Below are 11642 nucleotides of genomic sequence, written 5' to 3'. Positions count from 1 at the left end.
AAAAAAAATGTAATTCAACACTTTAAAGAGATCTTCTGCCACAGTTTGTCCAATGCTATACGCCATTTGATTTCTTGATTGTTGCTTTTAAGAGCATTAATTATGAATCCAAGCAGAATGAAGCTTAACAACTTCAATCCTTGATCCCTTTATCAAAATGCGGTCTGATGCTCCAGTTGTGAGAATTTTGGGTTTCTTTACTTTAAGGTGTAATCTACACTCAGGCCTGCAGACTGTGGTTTTTCATCAGCATGTGCTTCAATTCCTCTTCATTTTTATCAAGCGAGGTTTTTGTCATCTGCATAACACAAGTTGTTGATAAATTTTTCAACTGGCTCAGCATACAGATTGAATAATGGTGGAAAGACCCAACCTAAAGCACACATTTTTATTTTAAAACATTCAATATTCGCTTGATCTACTTGTATGGCTTTCTCTTCTTCCGTGTATAGATTCTCCATGAGTACAATGAAATGTTCTTCAATGCCCATTCTTCTCAATAACATCCACAGTTTTTTATAGTCCACACAATTAAATGAATTTCCATAGTCCATAAATGACATGTAAATGTATACTTATGATATTCTCTGCATTTAGCCTAGATCCAGCTGACATCATGATATTATATTATGTCCTTTTCTGAAGTCACATTGAATTTCTGGTAGCTCGCTCCCAATGTGCTACTGTAACCACTTTTTCCTTATCCAAAATGTCCAACTTTCATATGCTTATAAGGTCATTATTCACACAATGGCTTGGGTCAGGTGCATCATAGGTGCTTCAACATTTTAAGATGTCAAGTGCTGCAGATTTAACCAATGCAATGCATCATTTGATCTCTTGACAGCTGTTATCATGAGCATTGATTATAGATATAAGCAAAATGAAATCTTTGACAATTTTAATCTTGTCTTATTTATCATAATGCTATCTATTGGTCCAGTTTTCAGTATTAATTCCTGTGTTAGTCTAGGTAGACTAGATAAATAAATCCAGAGATACGCATATATGTGTAAGAGAGGACTTTATATCAAAGAGTAATTGTATATTAAGAAAATATCCCAGCCCGGTCCAGATCAAATCCATAAGTCTGATATTGATAAATTCATCTACATACTCAAGCAACACATGCAATAATGCTGAATGCAGGAAGCTCACAGGACAGTGGATGGAAATTCTTGTGGATCATTGGTGGTCGAAGCTTCCCAGAGCTGGTGTGGGTCTCCACATGACTCCTCCAGTTCCAGGGCTCTGGCACCATCAGGTAGCTCCGTGTGGCTTGTCAACAGGAATATCTCACAGAGAAAGTGTGTGTCCCTTCTCCAGGGAGGAAGACAGGACTTCCCAGAATCCTCAGGTGAAGGTCATGCCCACACAAAGGCCTCATTGGCTATGACCCGATTGACAGGCTAGACTCCACCCCTTCACTCAAATCCACAGATTATGTAATGGCCACTATCCCCCTTATATTGAATTGTAATCCATATTGGAAGCTGCAATCCTTGATCTTCTCCATAAAGTGCTTCAAGTCCTCCCTCACTTTCAGCAAGCATATCACAGATTACCAACATGCCTTCCTCCCATCGTGATGCCCCTTTTTTCTTCCTACAGTACAGCTCCTCAGATTCTTTACTCAGTATACGTATTGGATAGTTATGGTGAGATGATACAACCCTGACACGCAACTTTCTTGATTTTAACCATGCAGTATTTTTTTGTTCTGTTAAAAACTAATGCCTCTTTATAATGTCCAGTTTCCCCTTCGCACAATGAAGTATTCTGGAATCCCCATTCTTCTAAATGCTATCAATAGTTTGCTATTTTCCATATAGTTCAATGCCTTTGCATAGTCAATAAAACACAAGTAAATGGCTGTATGTTATTATCTGTTTTGAACCAAGATCTGACTTCAGCAATAATGTCTTTTATTCCACCTCCCATTCTTATTCAGACCTGAATTTTTGGAACTCTTTGTTGGGAACCCCTTCTCCCTACTACTGCAACCATTGTAGAATGCTCTTCAGCAGTTCTTTACTTGCATATAAAATTAATGACATCATTTAATAATGTCCTCATTCTGTTGGGTCAGTTTTCTTTGGAATGAACTAATAGCTATCTCTTCTAATTGGTTGGTCAGGTAGCTGTCTTCCAGATTTCTTGGATTAAGTGAATGAGTATTTTTAGTGAGTTATTAATTTGTTGAAACATTCTAGTTGACATTCTATCAATTCCAAGAGTCTTGTTTTTGGCAAATACCTTCATTGCAGCTTGAACTTCTTCCTTCAGTACCATGGGTCTGGATTATATGCTAGCTTTTGAAATGGTTCAAAGTGGACTAGTTCTAATTCACACAGTGGCTCTGTTTGGTCCTTCCATCTTCTTTTGATGCTTCCTGAATGATTCAATATTTCACACATAGAAACTTTTAATGTTATATCTTTTTTTTTAAATCATTTTATTGGGGAATTGTACAACTCTTGAGGCTTGAAATTTTTGTACAGCTCTTTCACTTTAAGATTGGCTGAGTGGGTCTTCCTTTTCAGTTTTCTAACTTAAAGATTTTACACATTTAATTACAATACTTTATTTTGTCTTCTTTAGCTGCCCTTTGAAATTTTTTGTTCCGCTCTTTGATTACATCATTTCCCCCCATGTCTGTTAGATACTCTATGAATACTCTATGACATCCACTTTAATATTTTTTTCTTTCCTGTCTTTTTAAAAATATCATTTTATTGGGGGCTTGTACAACTCTTATCACAATCCATCCATTCATCCATTGTGTCAAGCACATTTGTACATTTGTGCCATCATCATTCTCAAAACATTTGCTTTCTACTTGAGCTCCTCATTTTCCCTCTCCCTCCCCGCTCCCCCTTCCCTCATGAACCCTTGATAATTTATAAATTATTATTGTGTTGTCACATCTTATACTGTGCGACGTCTCCATTCACCCACTTTTCTGTTGTCCATCCCCCCGGGAGGAGGTTATATGTAGATCCTTGAAATAGGTTCCCCCTTTCTAACCCCCATGTCTTTTAAATAAATTTCACACTTGTGAATTTGTTTAATTTTCTTCTGCTTCAACATGAACTTTTATATGAACAAATAATTTTTGTTCCATGTCCTGCCCCCATCTTGACCACTGATATTGAGATTTTCCATTGTTTCATCCCCCAAATGGGATCGATCTGATTTCTGTTTTCCATCTTTATTTGAGGTGAAGAAACCGTTGGTCTTGCAAAATTCTATCTGTGATCTCCAGCTTCATTTTTGTCACCAATGCCATACTTTCCAACTACTAGTCTTTCCTCTTCATCTCCAATATTTGCATTTCAATCTCTAATGATAGTCAATACATTTTATAGCACAATTTTAGACTGAGGAACTTGGTAGACTCTTCATTTTCTTCATCACTAACTTTCATGGACTGTCAGTTTAGCGGCAGTTCTCCACCAGCTTTAGCTTTAGTCGGCCATCACGAGTCTATTCATTTGTCGTAGTGTGCTGGGTTGTGTGGTGTGGTGATGCTGGAAGCTAGGTGACTGGTGTTTTAAATGCTAGCAGGGTTATTCCAAAGGAACATGTTTCGGTGGAGCTTTCAGACTAAGAACAGACTACAAAGATGGAATTGGCTGCCCACTTTGGAATAAGTAGCTACTTAACATCTTTTCTCAGTCATGTTTTAAGTGCCTTCTGACCTGAGGGGATCATTTTCTGACACTCTATCTCACAATGTTCCCTTGTGATACATAAGATGTTCAGTGACTAATTCCTGAGAAGTGGAAAGCCTATTCTTTCGTCTTAGTCTTCTCTAAGCCTTGAAGCTCTGCTGAAACCTGCTCAAGTTGAGTGGTCCTGCTGGTATATGAAATACCAGTGGCATACTTTCCAGCATTATAGCAACATAAAAAGTATCCATAAACACAGTGCAAAACAGTTTAGTGCAGCAAAATATACAAGGATAAATGCATGATGTACAGTGGTAGTTGGTGATAGTTAAACATCATGATTTGTATAAACAGGGACATAAATTAAACTCATAAAAGATGATCATCTCACAACTATGCTATCTATATTTTAGGACAATAAAAATGAGAATTTTTCCTTTCTAAGCTAGAAATAAACTATATTCACCATGATTTCAATTATATTTGTGAATGCTTCATTCTGTTTACACATATTTCTAACAGAAATACACAATTTCACTAATTGAAAACTATATATTCTCTTTTCATATAAATTTACTGTCCTAAATAATTGAACAGTTTTTTCTTCTTTCTCTTGTTTGATACAATAGTTTAAGTATTACTCTGGGGAAAAGGGTTTCAAAATAGCTGTTAATTTCTTGTTGTTTCTATAAATAAATTATCAAAGTCATTCTCTAATACATATGATGCACATGAGTAAATACATTGCACATATATTTATGACACATGACCTATAATTGTATCATATACTACAAATATGTATTTTAGCTATTTTTTAAAGATGTTTTCTCATTTCTCCTGTTTTAGAGATCATTTATAAATCCTTCTTTACATCTGAAAACAGCAATCCTCTATTGCAACCACTACAACGTTTTATTATCTCACAGAAAATAAAATACCCCCCAGGATATTTCCATATTTAATTTAAATAATCTGTGGCGCATGTCCGATGAGGAGTCACAAACTGTGGTCTTAAGAAGAATGCACTCATGATGATGTCATGCAATGGTGTGAAGGCATATAAAGGTTTCAGAATTCAAAAAGATTGATGAACTGAAATTACTTTCACTAGCAGAAAGCAAAGACAAGCATTTTGTAAGTGTGTTCATCCGTGTGCCTGTTTTTTTTGTATTGCTTTGTTTGATATTTTAATTTGATAGCTATTCCTCAATCAGTTTAGAGTTCTGTAATTCAAGTTACACCGATGACCTCTCCCATGCTCTCTGATTCGAGACTATGGAATGAGTAAAGGGAATGCATTCCTGAGCACTAGAGGCCACTTGGCACCACAGTGTTGTGGTGAAGGTCACAGAGGTGGTTCTGGCTCACAGCAAACTTATGCACAAAAGACAGGCACGCTGCCAGCTCTGCGCCTTCATTGTGGCTATGTATCAAGTCGTCTTGGCGAGGATCTTCCTCTTCTTCACTTGCCGGGTACTTTGCCAAGCATGAAGCTCTTTTCCAGGGATCGGTCTCTCCTGATAACAGGTCCAAAGTAGATGAGATGAAATCTCATCACCCTTATTTCTAATGAGCATTCTGGCTGTACTTCTTCCAGGCAGATCTCTTTGTTTTCTTTATTCTTTCAATATTATTCACCAGTATCATCATTCAAATACATCGATTCTTCTTCGATCTTCCTCATTCGATGTCCAAATTTCACCTGCATGTGTGACAATTGAAAATAGCACAATTTGGGCCAGGTATGCCTTATTTCTGAAAGCAACATCCTTGCTTTTTAACACTTTAAAGCAGTTGTGTGCAGCAGATTTAACTAATGCAGCACATCATTTTGTTTTGTTATTGCTGCTTCCATGATTGTTGATCCAAGAAAAGTGAAATTCTCAAAAATTTCAGTTTCCTCTCTATTTCTCATGCTTTATTTATTGGTCCAGTGTCAGTATTTTGGTATCCTTTACATTGAGTTGTGTTCCCTTTTGAATGATGCCACCTAGGACACTGAGAGAAATCCCAGGAACACAGGAAGAACATGTCTATAGTTTCTGTCAAAATTGGCTGAGGCTCCTTTGACCAGATGCACCAGGATTTGGTGGCATGGACATGCAGAGTAGCAGTGCTGAGGCTATAGGGTACTCTCCTTTCATCTGGCCCTGCCTAGGAGAAGGTGAGACAGAGCAACAGGTGGGTTGGCTTCCTGATCTAGGAAGGTAGAGGCTAAGGGACTGTGTGGTTGGGAGCCTGTGACAGGTAAGTTTATTGTGCCAACCTGGCCAACAGTAACATGTGGAATTGCAGTTTGATTGGAGGGCAAAGAGATAAATGGCTGGCAAGGTTCACCCCTCGCTCTTTGGCTCTCTGTTGATTGGATCAGTGTGCAGCTGCTTTAGCTCATTCTCTGCCTCAAGTTGTGATCCACACTACCTGTGGGACAGCCAACCCATGGAACATGTCACTACAGCTTGAGATTCCTTTGAGACCTGCTTTGCCACGCTGCTGGTGTGTACATTGCTCGAGTTGTGGCTGGTGGGTCCTTTCATCTTGAATTGCTTGAGTTCGATATCCCATTCCAGCCTGCTTTGCTAAACTCCTGAGCTGCTGACTGTTGGTGACTCACCCTGCTGTTTGCTGCCTGTGGGAGGACTTTGCCTGAACGGCCCGAGGGAAGACTCAGCTATCTGCTTCCTTGAACTTGGATCCAGCACCCCTCATGAGTTGAAGGACTTCCAGTATATTAACTGTTCCACACAGTGAGTTGAACTGAACCCTCTGTACTGCTGTGTGGACTAATTAGCTGTTAGATTCCTTGGTGCTGTATAAGTATATATATATATATAGTATATATATATATATATATATATATATATATACATACATATATATTATATATACTATAGTATAAGCCGAGTTTTCCAGCACATTTTTTTAATGCAGATTTTGAGGTAAAATTAGGTGCCTCAGCTGATAATCTGGTTGGCTTATACTCGGGTATATATGATATATATTCATAAGTGTACTGGTTTTGTTTCACTAGAGAGTCCTGCCTAACACAGAGCCTGAAGACCAAAGAGAGAAGTGGTTGCTGAGGAGAGGTGTTGCTATGGCCCAATGACCATAGCTTTACTTTTTACCGATCCTGACTTTTGTAACCTATAAACTTCCCTAATAAAGCCCCATAGTCATAATATTGTCTATGAGCACTGTGTGACCATTACAATGAATTTTCAAACCCAGCATACAGCTAGAATGTCACTGGAGGAATGTTTAGTGTCACAGCAGGTAAAGATGAATGGAGCACGGATGCATGTATGAACCCTGACTTATGCTCATAGGTAGGTCAAATATGGTCCTGGTGCCATATACTTCAAATGGAGCAAATTAACCATGGGAGTGAGTGAGCATGCTGTTTCTGAGAAAGGTCCCAGTAGTTTTCTTTGGAAAGCATGCAGATGGGCTGTAGGCAGTAACTAGTGAAAGGTAGGTGGCGTGTCTGCTTTAGAGCATCTCGAATACCATATCTGAAGATTTTATATTAATGCCCTCGTCACTGGGGATCTAGAGAAGGTTTTTGAATAGGCAAGTATTTATTATAGCTAAGAATGAGTAAAAGAAAAACATATATGATATTGTATGTTGGTATTATTTAAAACATTAACTTGTCTGAATTTGTTTACATCTCAAAAGCCCTAGAGAAGATGCAAGCTGGTAGGAGGGGGAAAAAGGAAGGAAAATAAAACAAGGTATCTTAGAATCTCTGGCTTCTTTTATTAGCATTATTAAAATATTTTCATGGTTGTTTTTTTAAAGTAAAGATGAATGGAGGCAGAGAAAAATGCAATAATTTTGTATAGAGAGCTAGATCCTGTGGATGTCACCAGTTATGTGGCTGAGCTCTTCGACCTATTTATCATTTTGAAAGAAACTAAAATGACTCTGTCAGGCATTGTAGACCATACACAGATCAACACAATAACCAGTCCCTATGCCCTAAGAAGAGTGATGTATTTGGGCAGCTAATATTTATATTCACTTCAACTTGTTTGCTCATTTTTCATTGTCAGTGCCCACAGAGATGAAAGAAATTTCATTACTGATGACTTTTAAAAGCAGACCAGCTTGAGGAGAAGCTTGGGGAGAAATTAAAGCAGACAGAGATGTGTGTGCTCCAAAACGAACAGTGCAACCAACTGGTGCCCACCAAAGAGCACGGATTCAGTGCTGCCACGGATGATGCCTTAATAAGCCACCTTCTTTATCCTGACTTTTATATACACACTTGGAGGTCCAACTGTCTTTGCTAAAGATGTCATTTCAGAAAATTCAAGCAGAAACAATTTTGACTTCAATTATTTTTTGCTACACACAAACATACAAAGAGGCATGCTAAATAGCAGAGTTCTTTTGAGTGAAGACCTGGTTCCTGAACATCTGACCGGCCTCAGTACTCTGATGTAGTAATCACTAATGTGTGGTGATTTCTTGAAAGAACAGAAGCTTCAGAATGAAAACAGTAAATGGTCTTGTTTCCAAGCATGTCCCCAATAAATTGTGTTGCCTTGACAGATTTGAACAATTCTTTTTCTACTTAGCTTGGTGACCCTTGAGTAAGTTAAATAAAATGAGAAAATGTCCAAGTTTAAAATATTCCTACAAAAATTCTAACCTTAAAATTTTAATCTGTGCCTAATAAAATAATAATTAAATACAACGAATTACTAGAAATGCTAATCAACTTCCTGAAAATCATCAGACTAAAACAATCATTTGCCCTAAATTATCATTCTGCTTTTTTGCAACTGAGCCCTAGGAGTAAATGATGTGGTATTTCTTTCATGAAAAAGCTTCATTTTGACCACTTCACTGAGACATACATTAAGATTTTGTCAAGTCACTGCTAATAACCTTGCCCTTTAGCCCTGTGCCTGCAGAGATAATGAGTTAGGGGTTTGCTGATCATTTTGCTTCAAGCCCCAACCTGGTTAGGGATATTGAATGACTCAGTCCAGTAAAACACACTGCTTTTTCCTTATTCTCATTATCATTCAGAAGTAAAATCTCATTAGCTATCTAACTGGAGAATCCTGTATGGCTAATTGAAGAATGACCTATCAATTGGGTAGCTCTTTCTTTCATTTGCCTTTTTATTTCTTTCTTGCTTTTTAAAATCATTTTAAAGTTCTGAGGCAGACCAAGAGATTCAGAAAAGTTCAGCGTGCTCTAGTATGGATTCACTTAGGCTTTAAGAAATACCATATCTATGAAAAGTATTGGGAATGCATTATAATCACATCTTGAATGTTTTCTCAAAGTATTCTTCAACTAGGGTATAGGTAAGATGGATTATACCCTTAAAATATTCACTATTTGTAGCTAATGCAAATCTTTACCTTTAAGCAGTAATATAAAAATTATTAATTCTAGTATCACCTCTCTAGATTCTGAGTGTCAGTTCAAACCCACAGACATACACCTTGTAACAGAGATCAAGAAATCTGTTTCCAGCAAGTGACAGATTTTAAAGTACTACAGAGTAGTTACACTCTGCATGCACTGGGGCACTCTAAGTTCAAATTGATGTGGGGATAATTATATTGCCTAGGAAATTCTATAGTATTATGCAACATTAAAAGAGCTCTGATGACATAGTGGTCATGTGTTGGGCTGCTAATCATAAAATTAGCAGTAAGAAACCACCGTTTCTCCACAGGAGAAAGATGAGACTTTCTACCCCCCAAACAGTTAGACCCTCAGAAACCTTAGGAGTAATTCTAACCTGTCTTATGGGGTTGCTATGGTTCAGAATAGACTTTGTGGCATTAAAGTGTTTTGTTTTACTATTTTTGCGGGGTTAGGGGGTGAGGTTATACAGTCTCAGGTCATTTCATAAAAAGATGGGCCTAAAGCTATTGGTCTACAAGTGTTTTTTGATTATACCTGGTAGTATAAAGAGAGATTTTTCCTAAACTCATTCAGATAATACCTTCTCTCTGGGTTGCTCATGATGCTATATGCACCTTCTGCGTCAAGTGGAACACTGACTGATGTGTATCAAGGGACATTTAGACTTCTTTGGAAAGCTCTATAACTGCCTCACTGTTGTTATTGTTATTGGTTGTCCTTGAGTTAGGTTGAATGCTCAATAACCCTGTGTATAACAAAACAAGATATTTTCTGTCCTTTGCCAATTTCATGATCATTGATATGACCTAATTACAGTTATTATGTATGGTTAGTGCCTTCCAATACAGAGTGCTCTTCTTTCAATACTATATTGGACAATATTCTATTCTGCTATGATCCATAGGGATTTGTTGGCTAATTTTCAGAAGCGGCTCATGACCTTGAATTTAGAAACTATCTCAAAAACAGTTTTGACACCTTGAACACTGGTGATCAAACTCAAGAGGAGATAGGGATAATGTCAAGAATGTTATATATGAAGAAAGCAAAAGATCATTTAATTTCCAGGAGGATGGTGTGTAATTTTTATTTTGAAAAGGTGGCAGTAAGCCAAATAATTTGGAGAACTTATGACCTAGAAAAAGGGATAAGGTAAAGTATATACTATTGAGGAGGATTAAGAAGCACAGGGTAACTGAAGTGCACCCTTTATATCGAACTCCTCTTAATTATGCTCTCTATATCCAACATTTCTGACAATAATATAGCACATCTATCCAACTATTTTGAGCATTAACAACATAAAAAGGGGCTTCAAGAAATTTGTGGAAATATGGAATTAAAAGATAATATTTCCATGAGCATTTTGAAGCCTTTCTGTGCATCATCTGGGTTAGATGTTAGGCTGTTAACTGCAAAGACATTTGTTCAAACCACCAGCAACTCTGCGGGATAAGGCTGTCTGCTCCCAATTCGATTTACAGGCTCAGTAAGCCTATGTAGGCTCATTTTGAATAAGACATGTCTCAACGGCAGTGTTTGATTTTTGTACATCGGACAGTAAGGAATGCCAAGGTAATGGCAACTGTGATGATTAAGGTTATGTGTCAACTTCGCTAGGCCATTGACCTCACTGAGTTAGCAGTGATGTAATAACGTAGTCCTTCTCCGTTTCATGAGCTGGTGCAGTCCTCCTCCATTGTCACATAATCCTGAGTTTTGCCTAGTGACTTGGCTGCAAGATGAGCAGACACTACCAACTGCTCTGTGGGAGAAAGGCAGGGCTTTGTACTTCCATAAAGAGTTGCCATCTCAGACATTCACAGGGGAAATTCAGCCTTGGCCGATAGGGTAACTCTGAGTTAGCATAGACTTGATGGTAGCGGGGAGTCTGACAATTTTTCGAGTATCAAAACCTAACCATGTCAATAAATGAGGTGTGAATATCTTAAAAAATATTGCATTTCGGAATAATTTATTAAAATAGTACTAAATACCTCTTCATCATCCTCACAATATTGGGGGTGGGAAGAAAACATGGAGCAGAAAATTCAAAAAGAAAAAGCTGTTCTTAGTGCCCTTGGGTTGGTTCCAGCTCATCGAGAGCCCACGCAGAGCAGAATGAAGCAGCTCTTGGTCCTGTGCCAACCTCCAAATTGTTATGTTTGACCTCATGTAGCCACTATGTCAATCAAAAAATTAAAAGGTAGTAAGGGGAAAAAAAGAGGATATCAGAAAAGATTTTGCTTTATAATGTAGGAAAGATAAAGAAACTAGGACAAATAATGAAATAAAATAGCTGAAATGAACATTTCAAAGGGTAGAAAGAAAAGACAAAGTGAAGTATTATAATGAAATGTGCAAACACTTGGAGTTAGAACATAAAAAGGAATGCAAACTTATTTCTCAAAATGAAAGTATTGAAGCAAAAAAAGTCAAGCTTTGAGTTCCAGTATTGAAGGACTCTATGGGAAAAATATTAAATGATGCAGAAATAATCAAAAGAATATCAAAAGAATACACAAAGACCCTCTCAAACAGAGATCAAGAAATCTGTTTCCAGCAAGTGACAGA

The sequence above is a fragment of the Echinops telfairi genome, unplaced genomic scaffold, assembly GCF_000313985.2.
Source record: "Echinops telfairi isolate 266 unplaced genomic scaffold, ASM31398v2 ScPeMD7_7468;HRSCAF=8506_0, whole genome shotgun sequence".
Classification (NCBI taxonomy): Eukaryota; Metazoa; Chordata; class Mammalia; order Afrosoricida; family Tenrecidae; genus Echinops; species Echinops telfairi.
This window is presented reverse-complemented; position numbering follows the sequence as displayed.